This window comes from Onychomys torridus, chromosome 6 (genome assembly GCF_903995425.1).
Source record: "Onychomys torridus chromosome 6, mOncTor1.1, whole genome shotgun sequence".
NCBI lineage: Eukaryota > Metazoa > Chordata > Mammalia > Rodentia > Cricetidae > Onychomys > Onychomys torridus.
The window spans coordinates 15,381,393-15,401,695 of NC_050448.1; positions in this window are offsets into that span (position 1 = coordinate 15,381,393).

Below are 20,303 nucleotides of genomic sequence, written 5' to 3' on the forward strand. Positions count from 1 at the left end.
GCTAGGAGGCAATGGGGAGCTGGTGTTGCCCTGAGGGCTGTGTTCTGTTTGCAGCTGGCCAGGGAGCAATCTGCATCCCGTGCCCCCACCTGCCAGTCCCCTCCTTCCCTCCCTCCCCCAGTGCACCTGCCCGCCATGCTGGCTCCTCATGCTGGCCGCCTTGCCCCACAGCACCACAGGCTGGCGTCAGTGCTGTAGAGGCAGCTTCCTAAGTTTGCCATGTGCAGTGACCCGGTGCTGACCCAGAGCCATGATACAAACTGTGGGACTGTAATGAATCTCTAATTGCTCACAGTACCTCATTGAGCTGCTGGCCGGCCGAGGCTGAGCTGTTTTCCTCCCCAGGGTGGCACACACCCCTTCCTGCACCCTTATGCTGGGAGCACCTCCACCTCCAGAGCTGGCTGAGCTCCTCCCTAGCTGAAGACCAGAAAGCTGAACACATGAGTCCTTCAGATCTGCATCGAACCCTGCTCTTGGCTTTCCTGACTCCAGTGGGCCTGGCTGAGCAATGCTTGGGATCTGGGGGAGAGCCCTGGGAAGGGGAGCTATGGAGGTGAGATATTAAACGTGTTACTTTCAGGAGATAACTATAAAAACCCAAGTTGGTATTCTTAAACCAAAATCAGATGCAGAGACCTATCTAAATTGTATAGAGAAACAAGCAACAGGTTTTGATTTTCTAGCAGTCAACAGGTTGGTAGGAATGACAGGACAGTACTTCTTAGTGTGCTAGGGATGGAGTTTGTATCATTGCTGGTCTTGACTAGCTCAGCAACACCTCTACACAAGAATGAAGACATGCTTTAGACAGGGAAACTGAGGCTGAGAGAAGTTAAGAAACCTATCTATCCTACCCTTGGAGAAACAATGGCCTGGGTACTTAGCAGAGGAACAGATGATGATGACGTGCAAGCATGCAGGGAACATCACCTTGTTCACCAGGTGAGGAATCTCTCTAGCTCTCAAAGTAGTGCACATGGCTTTCTATTTAAAAAGGAAATGAGATGATTAATGTGAAATACTGACTCAAGATCAAGTTGAGCACCCAGGCAAGTACTCAGCTCACTCAAGGCAAATTGCAGTCCAGTGTCCCCTTGTGTGCTTGTGACAGCCACTGGGGAAGCAGAGGTGAGCATGCCACCTTGAGAGGCTGCAGAGTCCCGTCCTGCTTGTTCTCCCATGTCCCCTCTAAGCCACTTCTAAAGTGGCAGATTTGAACTTTTCCCAACACACCCCTCGGCCTTTCCAGATCCAAGGCTTGCCGTGGCATGAACTGTGCCATCCTGACCATCTGTGTGGTAGACACCGCCTGTTGCTCACTGAGACCAGGATTCTCCCCTACTCCTCCACCTCAACCCTACCCCCTACAACGTGGGAAAGATTGCCAAGGAGCAAAGGCTGGTGGTCTCCAGTAGTTGGGTTTTGAAAAGGAAACTAAAGAATCACTGGCAATGACCACATAACTGTGTTTATTTTCTTTTTTCTTTTTGTTTTTATTTTTGTTTTTGAGACACAGTCTTTCTAACTCAGGCTATTCTTAAACTCATGGCAATCCTCCTGCCTCAGTATCCCAAGGAGTGAGGTTGCAAGTGTGAGCCACCACAGCTGGCTTTAGATATTTCCTAGTTTTCAGATCAGAGGCATCTTTAGAGGTCCTGCATTCTTTGGGTTTGTAAATATTTGTAAATATTTCAACAGAGCTTCCTGCTGAAGATAGAAAATCTCCACTCTTGAGACGTCCAGTCTTCAACCATCTGCCACAGATTTGCATCTGAGGTGGCAGCTTTGCAATGGGAATCCATAATTCCTAAAACCCAGGATCTGAATCTTGCCATCACTATAAACAGAGGGAGGTTTTAGCTGGGAGGGAATGTGGGCATCAGTTGACAGGATGGTGTCCTAACAAACAAAAATGCAAAGAACTCCAAAGACATGATGAAACTCTAGCTAGAGATGGGATGTGGCTTGGTTGGCAGAGTGTTTACCTAGCATGTGGGAAGCCTTGAGCTCTACATTCAGCATAAACCAGGGAGGGAGGTATGCACCTCCCAGAACTAGGAAGGCTGAGGCAGGAGACTCAGGAGTTCAAGGTCATTCTCAGCTACATTACAAGTTCAAGGCCATCCTGAGCTATACAGAGATGTCTCAAAAAACAAAAAACAAAAACTATCTGACATGCAGGGTACTAACAGAACAAAAACACATTGTCTCTGGAATGAGAGATGAGAAATCTACATCTTTTTATGTTTGGAGACATATTTTGTTGTGAACCTTTGTGTATGTGCCTAAAAAGTTGATAGTGGACATGTATATGTATATGTATATGTATATGTAGTAGTTCAGAAAGAACTACTTCTTAAGAAGTCTGTTAGCATTTGGGTGATGTGGGTTCAAAAACAAATTTTAGGTGGTTCCTGTAACTGCTACTTCCCCACCATCTTGTACATGTTGTGTTCATACACATAACTTGTCACAATGCAGAGGCTGTTATGGAAGCCCCTCTACAAATGTAAAGATAAGTAACACGCTGAGAGTCACATGACTAGAAGTGAAGTCATTTCTCCATGGGATTCATTCTGATGAATGATTGTCAGGTAATTTGGTTGTTGTCTGAGCATAAATGAGTATACTTACATACACCTGCTGCGATCTAGATTACATACAGTGAACTCAAAGTAGACCCAGGCTGTAAATTCTCAGTACCTGTCCAACGGCATACTTCCTTCAGCAAACCTCTGTGTCCTAAAACTTCTGAAATCTCCCCAAACAGCAACACCAACTCAGGACCAAGTGTGCACATGGGGAACACCTTTCATTCAAAATAACACATTCCTCTCCCTGCTCCTGCAGACTCATGGCTCTCTCATGATGAAAAATGCAATTAAAGCCGGGTGGTGGTGGCACACACCTTTAATCCCAGGACTCGGGAGGCAGAGCCAGGTGGATCTTTGTGAGTTTGAGGCCAGCCTGGTTTACAGAGTGAGTTCCAGGAAAGGCGCAAAGCTACACAGAGAAACCCTGTCTCGAAAAACAAAAACAAAAAACAAAAAACAAAAAAAAAAAAAGAAAGAAAGAAAAAGAAAAAATGCAATTAGTCAAATTTTAATTGTCTTTATAGTTTTGGGGAGTTTCAACACTGTTCTCAGGGCTAAGGTCTAAAGTCTCTTCTGAGACTCAAGGTAATTCTTAAGTGTGACTCCCCTCTGGTGATCAGATGGTCAAACACCCTAACTGTCATGATAGAACTCTCATCCAATGACTGATGGAAGCAGATGCAGAGATCCATGGCCAGGCCCCAGGTGGAGCTCCAGGAGTCCAAACAGCAAGAGAGAGGAGGGATTGTATTAGCAAGAATGTTGAGACCATGATTGGAAAAAGCACAGGGACAAATAACCAAACTAGTGGAAACACATGAACTGTGAACCAATAGCTCCTCAGCTATTGTAACAACCATGTAACAACCATGCCACATCCCCATGGAACTGGATCAGGCTCTTTGGACAAGTGAGACAGTCGATTTGCTTGAACTGTTTGGGAGGCCCCCAGGCAGTGAGACCAGGACCTGTCCTTAGTGCATGAGCTGGCTTTTTGGAACCTGGGGTATATGCAAGGACACTTTGCTCAGCCTAGGTGAAGGGAGGAGGGGACTGGACCTGCCTCACTGAATCTACCAGGCTGAGCTGAATCCCCAGGGGAATCCTTGCCCTGGAGGAGGTGGGAATGGGGGAAGGACTGGGGGGAGGGTTGGGGGGCAGGAGGAGGGAGGGCAGGGGAATCTGTGGCTGATATGTAAAATTAAATTAATCATAAAATTAAAAAAATTAAAACCAGTGTTACATATAAATAGACAATAACACAGAATAAATATTCCCACTCCAAAAGGGAGGAGTGGGGGCACAGTGATGACCTATAGGAACAAACCACAGCAGGACTAATACTAAATCCTTTAGCTACATGTATGGTCCTTGGGGCTTAGTTTAAAGGGCCTTAGATAGCTGTGGCCCTCCAGCTTTGGAGCCTGGAACATACATCATCTTGCTTAACTTTGTTCTACTCCATGCATCTCTCCTTGGCATAAATCTCACAGCTCTGGCATCTCTAACTCATTGGAGTTTCCACCACAACCCATTTTGCTTCCACCCAGTACTCTGAAAGGCTTTCTCACAGCAGCTTTCTGTCTCAGCACTTCTCTAACACTGTGGAGGAAGAATCCCCGACTCCCCAACTCTTTCATCCTTTATGCTTCTGAAGCTAGTATCATACTTGGTGCTGGGGTACTCGGGATAGACCCTTGTCCTCCCACAGCAGCAGCCTTTCTATGTTGAAACAATTGCTTTCTAGGGGTGAGTGACCCCTTAGGATTTCTCTTTTCACAAGTTGGAAGCTTAACTGGGTGGGGGTCCTTCCCTGAGTTGGAGATATCCTGCCAATTATTCCAGTGCAGAGCAGGAGGCCTCTTCCCTTTGAAGTTTTTTTTTTTTTTTAAATGAGTGTGAGCATTTTACCTATATGATTGTATATATACCACATGTGAAGAACAGAAGCAGGTGTTGGAGTCCCTGGAATTGGAACCACAGATGGTTGTGAGCCACATGTGGGTGCTGGGAACTGAATCTGGGTCCTCTGCAAAAACAGTCAGTTGCTTAACCACTGAGACATCTCTCTGCTCTCTTTAACAGTCAGCCTCAGCACATGTTTTGACTGTAACATTGAGGTCCTGGTATTTCTCTTTCTCCCTCTAAACTGTACATTTTGTATTTCTTCCTGCCCTGCTTGCTCCTTTTCACCATAAATTGCATAAGGGTGATCAGTAACAACCATGCTGCAGACTCAATGTTATGTTGTCTTGGAATTGCCTCCACTAAGGAAATTAGTTTGTACTTTTTAAATTTAGGCTAGGGAAAGTCCTTAGGACACAGGCAGAAAGTAGCCTGAGCCTTTGCCAGAACAGCACATTAAGAACTTCCAGCCCAGTTACTAAGAAAATCTATGTTCCCCTCTGAGACTCCTGAGCCAGGCCTCTACGATACACACTGTTCTCAGCACTGTCTTCTGGGCTCCTACCAGAACATCCCATTAAGCTCTACTACTGCATTCAACTGCTTTTCTAATCCAAAGTCTTCCACATTCATCCTGAAAACAACATGGTCAGGTTCTTCCTGGCACTACTCAACTCCTCAGTACTATTCTCTCTCCTACTTTGGTTTCTGCTGTTGTGATGAACACCATGACCAACGGCAAGGAGGAGAGAGATTACCCCAGCTTACAGTTACAGTCCATTATTGAGGGAAGTGAGGGCAGCTACAGTTGAGCAGGAGCTTGAAGCAGAAACACTGAGGAATTTGCTACCTCAGGGTTGCTCAGCTGTCTCTCTTATATACCCCAGGCTTACCTGCCTAGGGATGGTACTGCCCACAGTGGCCTGGCCCTTCTATGTCAATTAGAATCAAGAAACTGCCTCACAGACGTGTCCTGAGGCAAATCTGATCTGGACAATGCTTCAGCTGAGGTACCCTCTTCTCAGGTGACTCTAGGTTTGTATTTGACAGCTAAAGCTAACTATGACATCAAGAAAGGAAAGACAGGGTGAAGGTGCTGTTCTAAGGTGGACAGTGGAAGTATTTTCCTGCAGTGAGAACATCTAAATGTAGGTCTAAGTGAAGTAAATAAACTAAGGCTGTTGTTCTCAATCTGTGGGTAATGACCCCCACAGGGGTCACAAATCAGGTATGCTACATATCAGATATTTACATTATGATTCATAATAGCAAAGTTACTATTATGAAGTAGCAGAAAAATAATTGTATGGTGAGAGGGAGGGAGTCACCACAACATGAGGAACTGTAGCAAAGGGTCACAGCATTAGAAAGGCTGAGAACCACTGAATTAATGGGACATCAGATCAGTGTTCAGATTCAGGAAGTAGTCTGGACAAAGGGCTTGGGAAATGTGGATGAGACCAATGTTATTGGCTGCCCACCAACAAGAGACAAGTGAGAAATGAGGGTAAAAACAAGTGGAGGAAGAGATCAACAGTCAGATGACAGAGTGTCTTAAGCAGTGAGACTGTCACAAGGAATTTGGAGTCTCATTCTGATTTGATATAAATATGGGAACAGACCAGATTTGCATTAGAGAAGGATTGTTCCAACTGTTAAGTAAGTATCATGAAAAAAAAAAAAAAAAACCATGATTTTCCAACAGTGTAGGAAAAACCAGCAGTAATACAATTCAAGATGGATAGTATACCCAGATGGAAAAGCCAACATTACAAATCTAACAGAACACAGTGGAGGATATATTGACTGTCTTGGGACAGAAAGGGTTCCTTAAAACACAAAAACACCAATATAACAAATTTTATGAATTGTACAGCAGCTAAATTAAGAACTTGTGCACATCAAAAGGCATAACTAACATAGTAAAGAACAAGTCATAAGCCAAAAGAATATGTATTTCTAACCATAGGAGTGCATACATAAAATACAAAGAACTAAACTCAAGAGAAAAAAAAACAACCAAAATTTGAAATGGGTAAAAGATTGATATGCCATTCTTCAGTTGAAGTTAAGGGGATCTAGGTTGTTTCCAGGTTCTGGCTATTATGAATAATGCTGCTATGAACACATTTGAGCAAGTGTCTTTGTGGTATGATTGAGCATCCTTTGGGTATATGCCCAAGAATGTTATCACTGGGTCTTGAGGTAGATTGATTCTCTATTTTCTGAGAAATCATCATACTGATTTCCAAAGTGGCTGTACAAGTTTGCACTCCCACCAGCAGTGGAGGAGTGTTCCCCTTACTCCATATCCTCTCCAACATAAGCTGTCATCAGTGTTTTTGATCTTAGCCATTCTGACAGGTGTAAGTAAGATGGTATCTCAGAGTCATTTTGATTTGCATTTCCCTGATGACTAAGGTTGTTGAGCAATTCCTTAAATGACTTTCAGCCATTTGAGATTCTTCGGTTGTGAATTTTCTGTCTAGAGCTGTACCCTATTTTTAATTGAATTATTTAGCATTTTGATGTCTAGTTTCTTGAGTTCTTTATATATTTTGGAGATCAGCCCTCTTCAGATGTGGGGTTGCTGAAGATCTTTTGCCATTGTGTAAGCTGTCATTTTGTCTTATTGACAGTGTCCTTTGCCTTGCAGAAGGTCCTATTTATTAATTGTCAATCTCAGTGTCTGTGCTACTGGTGTTATAGTTAGGAAGTGGTCTCCTGTGCCAATGCATTCAAGGCTACTTCCCACATTTTCTTCTATCTAGTTCAGTGTAACTTGGTTTATGTTGAGGTCTTTGATCCATTTGTGGGGCGAGAGATACAGATCTACTTGCATTGTTCTACATGCCACAATTCAATTATGCCAGCACCATTTGTTGAAGACGCTTTCTTTTTTTATTGTATACTTTTGGCTTCTTTGTCAAAAATCAGGTGTTAATAGGTATGTGGATTTATTTCAGGGTGTTTGATTGATTCCATTGATCCACTTATCTGTTTTTATGCCAATACCAAGCTTTTTTTTTTATTATTATATCTCTATAGTAGAGCTTGAAGTTGGGGATGGTGATCTAGAAACAACCTAGTTACCCCTCAACCAAAGAATGGATAAAGAAAATATGGTACATTTACGCAATGGAGTATTAGTCAGCTGTAAAAAACAATGACATTATGAAATTCATAGGCAAATGGAATGAACTAGAAAAAAATCATCCTGAGTGAGGTAACCCAAACCCAGAAAGACAAACATGAGGTATATACTCACTCATAAGTAGGTATTACATGAAAAGCAAAGGATAACCTGGCTGCAATTCATAGCTCCAGAGAAGCTAGGTAACAAGGAGGACCCTAAGAGGGATACATGGATTACCCTAGGAAGGAGAACTACAAGAGATTTCCTGGGTAAACTGGGGGTGAGGGGAGGGGATAGAGAGAAGGGAGTAGAGGATGAGAACATGAGGGAATGGGATGGTCGAGTTAGGAGAGAGGGGGAGAGCAAGGAAAGAGCTATCTTTTATTTTATTTATTTATTTGTTTATTTATTTGTTTGTCTATTTATTTATTTATTTATTTATTTATTTATTTTTGTTTTTCCAGACAGGGTTTCTCTGTGTAGCTTTGGTGCCTGGCCTGGAACTCGCTTGGTAGACCAGGCTGGCCTCGAACTCACAGAGATCTGCCAGCCTCTGCCTCTGCCTCCCGAGTGCTGGGATTAAAGGCGTGCACTACCACCGCCTGGAAAGAGATATCTTGATGGGGGAGCCATTATGGGGTTAGGGAGAAACCTGGTTCTAGGGAAATTCACAGGAATCCACAAGGATGACCTCAGCTAAAACTTTTAGCAATAGTGGAGAAGGTAACTGAACTGGCCTTTCCCTGTAATCAGATTGGTGACTACCCTAATTGTCATTGTAGGATCTTCATCCAGTAACTGAGGGAAGCAGATGCAGAGATCCACAGGTAAGCACTGGACCCAGCTCCAGGAGTCCAGTCAAAGAGAGGGAGGAGGGATTACATGAACAAGGGGAGGTCAAGATCATGCTGGAAAAACCCACAGAGACAGTTGACCCATGCTTGTGGGACCTCATGTACTCTGGACCAACAGCTGGGGAGCCTGCATGGGACTGAACTAGACCCTCTATATGTGAGTGACAGTTGTGTGGCTTGCTCTGTTTGTGGAGCCCCTAGCTGTGGTACCAGGATCTATCCCTGGTGCATAAGCTGGCTTTTTGGAGCCCATACCTATGGTGGGATGCCTTGCTCAGCAAGGGTAGGTAGGGTGGTGATGTGGGGTAAGTGGGAGGAGGAAAGGGAGAGGAACTGTGGTTAGTATGTAAAATGAATAAAAAAATTTTTTAAAGTAAAGCTGAAATAAAAAAGATTGATATACCATAAAAGATAAACAAATGATAATCACTCACACAAGAATGTACTCAATAAAGTCACTAATCATCAGGGATACTGTATTAGTTTGCTTCCTGTTGCTGTGGTAAAAAGCCCTGATAAACACACTTGGGAGAGAAAGGGCTTATTCATCTTACAGGCTATAGTCTGTCATTGAGCAAAGCCAGGGCAGGAGCTCCAGGCACAAACTTGTAGTTAGAGTTTTCTTGCCTGGCCCACAGTCAGGACAAATCTCTCTTACCCGCCAGTCCCACAGTCGCTCAGACCCAACCAAGAAAGCACACAGAAACTTATATTGCTTACAAACTGTATGGCCATGGCACGCTGCTTGTTATCTACCTTTTCTATCTTAAATTAACCCATTTCTGTTAGTCTATACTTTGCCACATGGCTTGTGGCTTACCAGTGTCTTTACATGTTGCTTCTCATGGCGGCGGCTGGCGGTGTCTCTCCAGCCTTCTACTTCCCAGAATTCTCTACTCTCTTGTCCCGCCTATACTTCCTGCCTGGCCACTGGCCAATCAGAACTTTATTTACACAGAGCGATATCCACAGCACAAACTTGGTGGCAGGAACTGAAGAACTGATCACATTGCAATGCTGCTTACTGGATTCCCCACGGCTTGCTCAGCCTGCTTTCTTTTACAACCGAGACCACCTACCCACGGCTGTCCCTCGTGGGCTGGACTCTCTCACATCAATTATTAATTAAGAAAATGTTCCACACTGGTGCCTACAGGCCAACCTGATCTAGGCAGTTCCTCAGTTGAGATTCTCTCTCTCTGGGTGACTAACTGGTGACAGGGACAAACACTAACCAGCCCAGAAACACAAGATGGTATCACCAGGAAACGAGCTATTAGTATATTCTGCTAAAGCTGAAAAGCTTGATAACTCCATACAGACCCACTGCTGAGAATACATGGATGTGTCATTTGATAATGCTTACAGAATTCACAGATTTCTGGTGAAATTTAAAGTAATAAAAACCAGTTTGGAGAAGTTCACAAGCATCTTTTGCCAAGTTTGTTACTCACCTACTCCATGACCCAACAATTCTGCTTTCAGCTACTTTTTCACTAAAAATTACATAAACACACAGAGACTTGTAAAAAAAAAAGTTTCATGGCAACAGTTTGTAACTGTCAGAACATAGAGACACTGTGTGGGTTGGGACCTCTTTGGCTTCCCCCCATACAGGCATGTTGAGGTCATGTTTAGGTAGTCATGATGGTGAGACTTCTGACATAGCTAGGAACCACAAACTCACAGCATAGTTCCTGCCCCTCCGGCTCTTACAGTCTTTCCACCCCCTCTTCTACAATGGTCCCTGAGTCTTAGGAGCTAGAGTTGTGTTGCAGGTGTATCCAATGGGGCTGAGCTCCACAACTCTGCATTTTGATTGGTTGTGCTTTTTTGAAATGGTCTCTGTTACAAAGAGAAGCTTCTTTGATGAGGGGTGATGAACACATCACCTGGTTAATAGATATATATTATATTCAATATATAGTCTCATTATCCATATATTGAGTGTTATGTGGTATGATATGTATCAACGAGTAATAAAAAAAAGAGGGAATGAATCTTAAAAAGAGCAAGAAGGGCCATTATAGGATGGTTTGGAGGGGAGAGAGTATGGGGGAAATATGTAATTATGTTATAATCCCCAAGAAAAAAGGAATAATAAGAAACAAAAACATGTGACAGTAGAAAAAAACAGAATATTCTAGAACATGCATTCAATGGACTACTACCCAGCAACAAAACTATTTATAAATGCAGCATTATGAAGTAATATCAGACAGTGATTAAGAATCTACACTTACATACCACATAATTTTGTTTATATGAAATCCAAGCTTAGCAAGACTACGTATAGCAATAACAATAGAACAAAGGTTCTCAGAGGTCAAGGGAAGGGCCTCTGCAGGAGAACTTTCTAAAGTCATGAAATGTTCTGTCTTTATGAATGTGTGTTGCACAGGTCATATATTTGTTTAAATTCTTCAGGCTAAATATGCACTCACTATAAAGAAATGTACCACTCCCCCCAAAACTGACTCAAACTAATGCAGTAATTATTGACCTTTTAAATGGATCTTAACAATGGCAAGAAATGAATCAATTGTTAATAATCTCAATAACCAATTACCAGGTCCTTTCAGAAAGGGAGACAGGCCTCTCTGCTAAGAAGATGTTGGCATGAAAAGAAATAACAAGGGCAATAAAAAAAAAAAACACCTAAATTGCAGGCCAAGTTCATCTTTAGACTTTTTAAAAAAATACCTTCCTAAAAGTCAGATACAATGTGAGTTAAGCAGGAAACTGCATAAAGGAAAGTACATGGGAATCTGTTCCACAGACTCAAATAAAAGCATCTTTTCCTAGAAACAAAAGAAAAGATGGTTTTGGTGAAAAATGGAGAAATAAAGTTAGAACCATGCAACATTGGCTTGTAAACATTAAGTAATCAAACACTTCAAAGCAGCAGTTGTATAAAGTGTGAAGCAGAAGGGACATCTCTGGTGTTGACAGAGTACAAGTGTGTTCATTTGATACTATAAGAGCAAGCTCACTCTGATAGGCAAGCCCATCCCTGATGGTGGAGCAAAGGGCACATTGACAGTTAGAGGCAAGTACAAGAAGGAGGCACTTGATTCAACCATGCTATTAAAAATAGTACATGGGTCTTGTCTACCCATGGGTATTACTATTCCTTAATTGAAGTCTTATAAATACGTTGAGCTTATCAATATTGGCCTATGGAATGGAGATGCTAGGTTGAATATGAAAGCTCATACACTTAAGGAGTCAAGTTGGTGTGAATGGTTGGCTGAAGTGTTTGTTATAAGGCCTACTGAAAAGGAGCTGGAGATGTCTGATATCCCTTGGCTTAGTGTTGATGAAGGGATTTTAAGGCTCAGGGAAAATGAAGTGGAAGAGAGGGCACATTGTAAAACCTAATCCTCCACGACTGGAAGGCCCAGAAGACATGCTAAGTCACAAACGCTGTATGACACAAAATGATGAGGGAGGTACTAGCACATTTAAAGATCCTTGTTATTGTTCTTCTCATTGCACCAGCAGGACCGAGACACTGCAGATGAATTAAATCTGATGTGCTTAATAGGGCCCCGAAATAGCAGGGGCCAGGTGGCCACACGGAATGGTTAAAGGCAAGACGACTGTAGCTTTCATAGGAAATGCAGGCAAAGTAACGTCTATAATGGGCCAACCCATAATGAGCAACACAGGCAGAGTGATTTTGATGATGGCATGACTGATACAGATCTCTGGTACTAGCTAATCAGTCATGGGTTTCCGACAATTAAATAGATAAGAAAGCTATTATGTTTTTGTTCCATTTGAAAACCAGAAAAAAAATTCTCAAACAGATGAAAGGAAAGCAGCAACAGGAAATCTTGGCCAATGAACCAATTTCCAGACTTGAGCAAGTTTACAGACCCAGAACCCCTTGAATGAGGAAGGACCTTCCTAAAATGCATCAGTTTTACTGTTAGCCTTTTGGCATTCAAAGATAACTGTACAGTGTGGAAAGGAAACAATCAGACTTTCTGGAACCTATTGGATACTAGTTCTGAACTAACACTGGTTCTAGGAGACTCCCCAAATCACTGTGGCCCCCAGTTAAAGTAGGGGTTTGCGGAGGTCAGGTGATTAATGGAGTTTTGGCTGAAATCCAATGGGTCCAGTGGGTCCTTGAATTAATCCTGTAGTTATTTCCATAATTCTGAATGTGTAATTGGGATAGATAGACTTGGAAGTTGACAGACTTTGTACATTGGTTCCCTGACCTGTGGATTCAGGGGTGTTATGGTTGGAAAAACCAAATGGAAGCCATTGAAGTTGCCTTTATCTGGGAACCAAAACCAGTATCAAATCCTGGGAAGAATTGCAGAAATTAGTGCCAGGACTTGAAAGATGCAGGGGTGGTGGTCCCCACATCTCCCATGAACTCTCCTCTCCAGCCTGTTTAAAAGATAGCTGAATGGTGGAGAATGGCAGTTAACTATCATAAACTTAAACAAGTACTGACTTTGATTGCAGCCACTGGACCAGATGTGCTATCCTTGCTTGAGCAGATTAATACATCTACTGGTACATGCTATGCAGCTATTGATCTAGCAAATGCCTTTTTCTTGCTGTCTATCTATAAGGACCACCAGAAGAAATTCGCTTTCAGTTGGCAATGCCAGCAATATACTTTTAGAGATTTACCTCAGGGATATATTAACTTTCCAGCCCTGTCATAACTTAGTTCAAATGGATCTTAATCATATAAATCTACAAAATATTACATTAATCCACTACGTCCATGACATTGTGATGATGGGACTAAGTGAGCTGGAGCTAGCAACCACTTTAGGCTTGTTGGTAATGTACATAGCCATCAGAGGATGGCAGATAAATCTAACCAAAATACGCGACCCTTCTTCTTCAATGCAATTTCTAGGAGTCCAGTAGTGTGGGGCATGCAGAGATATTCTTTCAAAGTTAAAGAATAAGTTATTGCACTTGGCTCCTCCCACCACTAACAAAGAAAGACAACACCTAGTGGGAATATTTGGATTCTGGAGATGGCACATTCCTCACTTGGGTGTGGTACTCTGGCCCATAAACCAGGTGATTTGGAAAGCTGCTAGCTCTGTGTAGGGTCTGAAACAGGAAAAGTCTTTTCAGCAGGTCCGGGCTGCTGTACAGGCTGCTCTACCACATTGACCATATAATCCAGCAGACCCAATTGCACTTAAGGGATGTTGTATGGATCCTTTGGCAGTTCCCAATAGATGAGTTACAGAGGAGACCCTTGGAATTTTGAGAAAGATCTTACCATTACGTGGAGACAACTATTCTCCCTTTGACAGACAGCTATTGGGACTTAGTGGAAACTGAATATTACACAATGGGCCATCAAGTTACCATGCAATATGAACTGCTCATCATGAGGTGGGTATTATCTGTCCCACCAAGCCATAAAGTAGGACATGCACAGAAGTAATCCACTATCAGATGGAAGTAGTATATATGTGATTGGGCCTGAGCAGGTTCTTCCTGAGGCATAGTCAAGTTACATGAAGAGGTTTCTCAAATGTCTATGATTTATACTCCCACTAAAATGTTGTTTGTTCCCAAACATACACCTATAGCATCATGGGATACGCCCAATGATCAGCTGACTGAGGGAGAGAAAAATTGGGCTTGTTTTACTGATGGGTCTGCATTCTATAAAGAAATGGATAGCTGCAGCATTGGAACACTTTTCTGGATAACCCTGAAAGACACTGGTAAAAGGGAAATCTTCTTGGGCAGAACTTAGGGTAGTACACCTGCTAATACATTTTTGCTTCAAAGGAGAAATGGCCAAATATGTGATTGTTACCAGTTAATGGACTGTAGCAAATATACTAGCTGGTTGATCAGGGAATTAGGAAGAGCATGATTATAAAATTGATGAGAAAGATATCTGAGGAAGAAGTATGTGGATATATCTGTTTGAATGGGTAAAAGATATGAAGATGCTTGTGTTCCATGTAAATGCTCATCAAAATGTGACTTTATTAGAAGAGGAGTTCAATAATTAAGCAGGTAGTTTCACTCATTCTGTGGATAGCCAGACTCTTTCTCCAAACATTCCAATGGGCCCATGAACAAAATGGTCATTGGAGAGAAATAATTTTTTCCTTTGCAAGGTGAATGTCATTTGGAGATAGCTTCTTGGTTAGGAGTGGTAGCTCATGGTCCCTTTCCTCTCTCAGCACTGAGACCCCATCTGAACCTGTGTGGGACCTGTGCATGCTACCATAATCTATGTGAGTTTATATTACATCAGTCCTATTGTATCTGAAAGACTCTGTTTCCTTGAAGTCATATAACACTTAGGGCTCTTAAAATATTTCTGTCCCCTCTTCTGCATAGTTTCCTGAGCCTTGTGGGGAAGAGTTTGATATCCCACTAGGACTGAGTGCTCCAAAACCTCTCAGTCTCTGCATATTGTCCTACTGTGGATCTCTGTTTTAGTTCCCAAATACTGCAAAAGGAAATGTCACTGATGATGGCTGAGCTATCATCACTTATCTATGCAAACATCAGGATGTCATTAGGAGTAATTTTATTACTATGATCCTTTTGCAGAATAACAGTATTTGATTTTCTCCTGGGCTCATGGCCTATGGCCACCCAAGCAGTGTCGGGCATGGGTTCCATCTCATAACACGGGCCTCAAATCCAATCAGAGAGTGGTTGGTTGTCTCCATAATACTTGTGCCATGATTGCACCAGCATATCATGCAGGCAGGTCACCACTAAGAATCACTGGGTTTGTAGCTGAGAATTGCTTGTTTGTGGTAGTGGCCATATTTAATGAGATGTTAGTGTGTGTTCAGCAATAGTCCTTACCATGAGTTTGTGGAGAGCAACCAACAGCAGTGGAAATAGCCTGAGATTTCTTTTTGGAGGGGGGTTCTATGGGGCCCCTTTGGCCAACTACTCAACTAGTTGTATCCCATTCCTGGCACTGGAGGTTTTATTTGGTGGTGATAGATGTTTTGTTGGGCCTTTGTATCCCCCATTATTTGGTGGCTCCATCTAGATTCCTTTTACATATGGCTATATTTTAAGAACGTCTACAGTACTAAGTTTCCATTTAAGCCTGCAGATGGCCCTTAGTGTTAGCTGTCCTTTCCTGCATCCCCTCCCTTACCCACCTCTTCCATTTCCCTTCCCGTTTAATCCTCCAGCTCTAACCACCCCCTCTCTTGCTGCAGCTTTATAATTTATTTCCCCTTCCTTATGAGATTCTCCACTCTCTCCTAGTCCCTTACTCTACATCTAACCTCTGTGTTAGTATGGATTGTAGCAAACTATCAAATACTTAAAAGCTAACATCCATATGTAAGAGGTACATACAATATTTGTCATTTTAGGTCTGAGTTTACTCACTAAGCATTTTTTTTTAAATTCTAACTTCATCCACTTACCTACAAATTTCATCTTTTTTAACAGCTGAATAATATTCCAGGGTACAAATATACCACATTCTCATCATATATTCTTCATCCATTGATGGACATTGAAGCTGTTAGCAATTTCTAACTACTATGAATAGAGCAGCAATGACCATGAATGATCAAGTGTCTCCATAGAAGGATGTATAGAACTTTGGGTATATGCCCAAGAGGTACCTCTGAATCTTGAGGTAGACCTATTCCTTGCTTCCTGAGGAACCACCACATTGATTTCCATAGTAGCTATACAAGTTTTCACTCCCATCAGCAATGGATGAGTGCTCCTTTTAGTCCATATCCTAGCCAGTATGAGCTGTCATTTGCTTTATTGATCTTGGCCATTATGGCTGGTAAAAGTTGAAATCTCAAAGTAGTTTTGATTTGCATTTCCCTGATGACTAAAGATGTTGAATGTATTTTTCAGGTTTTCCCAGTGATTGTGTGTGTGTGTGTGTGTGTGTGTGTGTGTGTGTGTGTGTGTGTGTGTGTGTTTTGAGAACTTTCTATCTAGCACTTTACTCCACTTTTTAATTGGGTTATTTGTTTTCTTGATTCCAGTATTTTTAGTTCTGTATACATTTTAGATATAAACACTCTATTGGATGCGTTATTGGCAAAGAACTTTTCCTACTCTATAGGCTGCCATGTTGCCTGAATAATGGTGTCCTTTGCTTTACAGAAGCTTTTCAGTTTCATGAGGTTCCACTTATTAGTTGTTGCTCTTAGTGCCTTGCCATCAGTATTCTGTTCAGAAAGTTGTCTCCTGTGGCAATGAGTTCAAGGCTATTCAGATTCTAATAGATTTCTAGTCTATCTGCTTTATGTCAAGGTTCTTGATCCATTTGGGGTTGAGGTTCTGGCAGAGTGATGCATTTGGATCTATTTGCATTCTTCTACATACAACCATTCTGTTTGATCAGCACCATTTGTTGAAAGAGGTTGTCTTTTCTCCAGTGTATATTTAGGTCTTAATTGTCAAAAGTCTGGTGTCCAATGGTGTGTGGACTTATGTCTGGGTCTTCAATCCATTTCCATTGGTCAAAATGTTGGTTACATTAATACCATGACAATTTTCACTACTTATATGTTCTGTAGTACAGCTTGAAATCAGGGATGATGATACCTCCAAGTAGTTCTTTTATTACCCAGGATTGCTTTAGCTGTCCTGATAGTTTGTGTTTCCATATGAAGTTGAAACATGATGAAGAGATGTTGATTTTGTTAAAGGATTTTTCTGCATCTAATGAAATGATCATGTGGTTTTTTGTCTTCCAATCTGTTTATGTGGTAGATTATGTTTATCTATTTAGATGTGTTGAACAATTTTCCTGCATCTCTGGGATGTAGCCAATTTTGATCATGGTGGATAATCTTTCAATGTGTTCTTGAATGCAGTTTGCAAATATTTCACTGAGAATTTCTGCATGTTTTTATAAGGGATATTGGTCTATAATTTTATTTTTGTGTTGGGTCTTTGTTTGGTTTCAATGTCACGGTGATTATGGCCTTATAAAAGAATAGAAAACAATCCTACAGTTCCTATTTTGTAGAAAATTTAATGAGTATTTGATGTTCGTTGTTATCTCAAGATCTGTAAATTTCTATGCTTGACCCTGTGTTTCTTATTTATACATTTATTTATTTATTTATTTATTTATTTACTTACTTACTTACTTACTTACTGCTTTTATTCACAAAGGGTTATGGTCTATTTAAATTGCTTATTTGGTATTTATTTAACTTTGGTAGGTTATATTTATAAAGAAATTCTTCTATTTATTTTAGATTTTTTAAGTTTAGTGGAGTATAAATTTTCAAAGTGTGTCCTCATGATTCTCTGAAATTCTTCCATGTCTGTTGTAAAGTCCCTCCTTTTCATTTATTAATTTGGATTTTTCTCTCTCCATCTTTTAGTTAATTTGGCTGCTTATTTGTCAATCTTTAAGATTTTCTAAAAGAACCAACTTTTCTTTTTTGTTGTTGTTCATGTTGTTTCTATTTCATTGGCTTCAGCCCTGAGTTTGATTATTTCTTATCATCTGTTTTTTGTTGGGGGGGTATTATTTCTTCTTGTTACACTAGAGGTTTCAGATGTGCCTAACCTGTTAGTATGAGATCTTTCCAATATATATATTTTTAAGTATAGGTGCTTAGTGCTATGAACTTGCCTTGTAGAACTACCCTAATAACTCCATAGGTTTGGGTATATTGTGTTTTTGTTTTCATTCAATTCTAAAAGTTTTCATTTCTGCCTTGAACCATTTTTTTTGTTCAGTAGTGAGCTATCCAGTTTCTATGACCTTTTATACTTTTTTGTTATTATTGATATCCAACTGTTTTATATGCATTGGTATTTTGCCTGCATGTACATCTGTGTGAGGGTGTCAAATCTTGGAGTTACAGACAGTTGTGAGCTGCCATATGGGTTCTGGGAGTTGAACCCAGGTCCTCTGGAAGAGCAGTACTCTTAACTGCTGAACCATTCATATCCAACTTTAACCCACAGAGGTCAGATAAGGTGCAATGAGGTATTTCAAATTTTTGTGTATCTGTTGAGACTTGCTTTGTGTCCAAGTATGTGATCAATTTTGGAGAAATTTCTATGAGGTGCTAAGAAGGAAGTATACTCTTTTGTATTTCAGAGAAAGTTTCTGTTAACAATTGCAAGATCTATTTGACTTACAATGTTATTTTATGTGTGTATATTATATTATTTTGTGTATAGTTATTTTTAGCTCTAGTAGTGTTTCTTTTATGAACTTTAGTGCCTTGTATTTGGTGTATAATAAGTCCTGGTATTTTATTGTTATTATGTGGGTCTTCCCTTTCGATTTATTTATTCCTTGTGTCTTTTTGGGTGTGGTTAACCTCTTTAGACTGAAGTTTTCCTTCTAGTGACTTATAGAAATTGCTTCAATTTAGTTTTATCATGGAATATTTTTCTTTCTCCATCAATTTTAATTAATAGTTTTGCTGAATATAGTAGTCTGGGCTGGTATCTGTGATTTCTTAGAGTTTGCAGAATATCTGTCCATACCCTTCTGGCTTTTAGTCTCCATTGAGAAGTAAAATGTTTTTCTAATGGATCTGCCTTTATATGTTACTTGGCCTTTTCCCCTTGCAGTTTTTAATACTTTTCTTTGTTCTTTACATTTAGTGTTTTGTATGTATATATATAGACATACCTATATACACATACATATATACATACTGATATATATATATATATGTATATATATACATATATATATATACACATACATACACACATACACACACACACACACACACACACACACACACACACACACACACATATGAACAGCTGTGAAGAGACACCATGACCACGGCTACTCTTGTAAAGGAAAACATTTAATTGAAGTAGTAGCTTATAGTTTCAGAGGTTCAGTCCATTATCATCATGGCAGGGAGCATGGTGGTTTGCAGGCAGACATGGTGCTGGTGGAACAGCTGAGAGTCTTACATCTTGCAGGCAACCGGAAGTTGAGTGAGACACTGGGCAGTATCTTGAACATAGGAAACCTCAAAACCCACCCTCACACTGACACACTTCCTCCAACAAAGCCACACCTCCTAGTAGTACTATCCCTATGTGCTTATGGGGCCAACTCCATTCAAACTATCACAAGTTTTTCTGTAGAAAGCATTGACTAGTCCAGGATGGCAATAGCCATGTTGAAGACACAATTATTTTTATGACACCCGTGACTCTCAGCTCTTCATAGTCCCAGACAAGATGTGTCTAAGGCTCAGGATAATGTATTCACCAGGAGCAGACTTCAAATGAGTGTTACACCAATTCAAGAGTTGAGGGCTCTTGGTGGACTGTCTGAGAGAAGATCTGAGCAGGACACCAGGATCTTCTGCCACAGTTTCTCCGCATATACACCCAGCACATGATAAGGTATGTGTGTCTTATTAGAAAACCAGCTCCTGCTAGACTTCCTCCAAAGAAGGAAAATTCCAATTCTAAAATTTTTGTCCTAGTTAAATTTTTAATCCATAACAAGTTCCTCCTATACCTACTTCTAAATAAAAGGAAGGAGAAGGATGGAGAGAGAGAAGGAGAGACAGAGGAGGGAAAGAAGGAATGGAAGAGAGGGAGACAGAGGGTCAGAAGATTGATTAAAGTAATGTACATTTTATGTGGTAATCATTTTCACTGTTTCAAAAAATCACCAGTTATACAGAGAAATTGGAAAATGACACTGTAGGAAAATTAAGACCCTCTCCTTAAAAGGCCCAGAGAGTTAAAAGGCAAAATGCAAGAAAGTAGTCCCTATCTACATATCTTTGTATATGACAAAGATGTAGAACACACAGAGAACTGATTTCAGCCAGTAAGAAC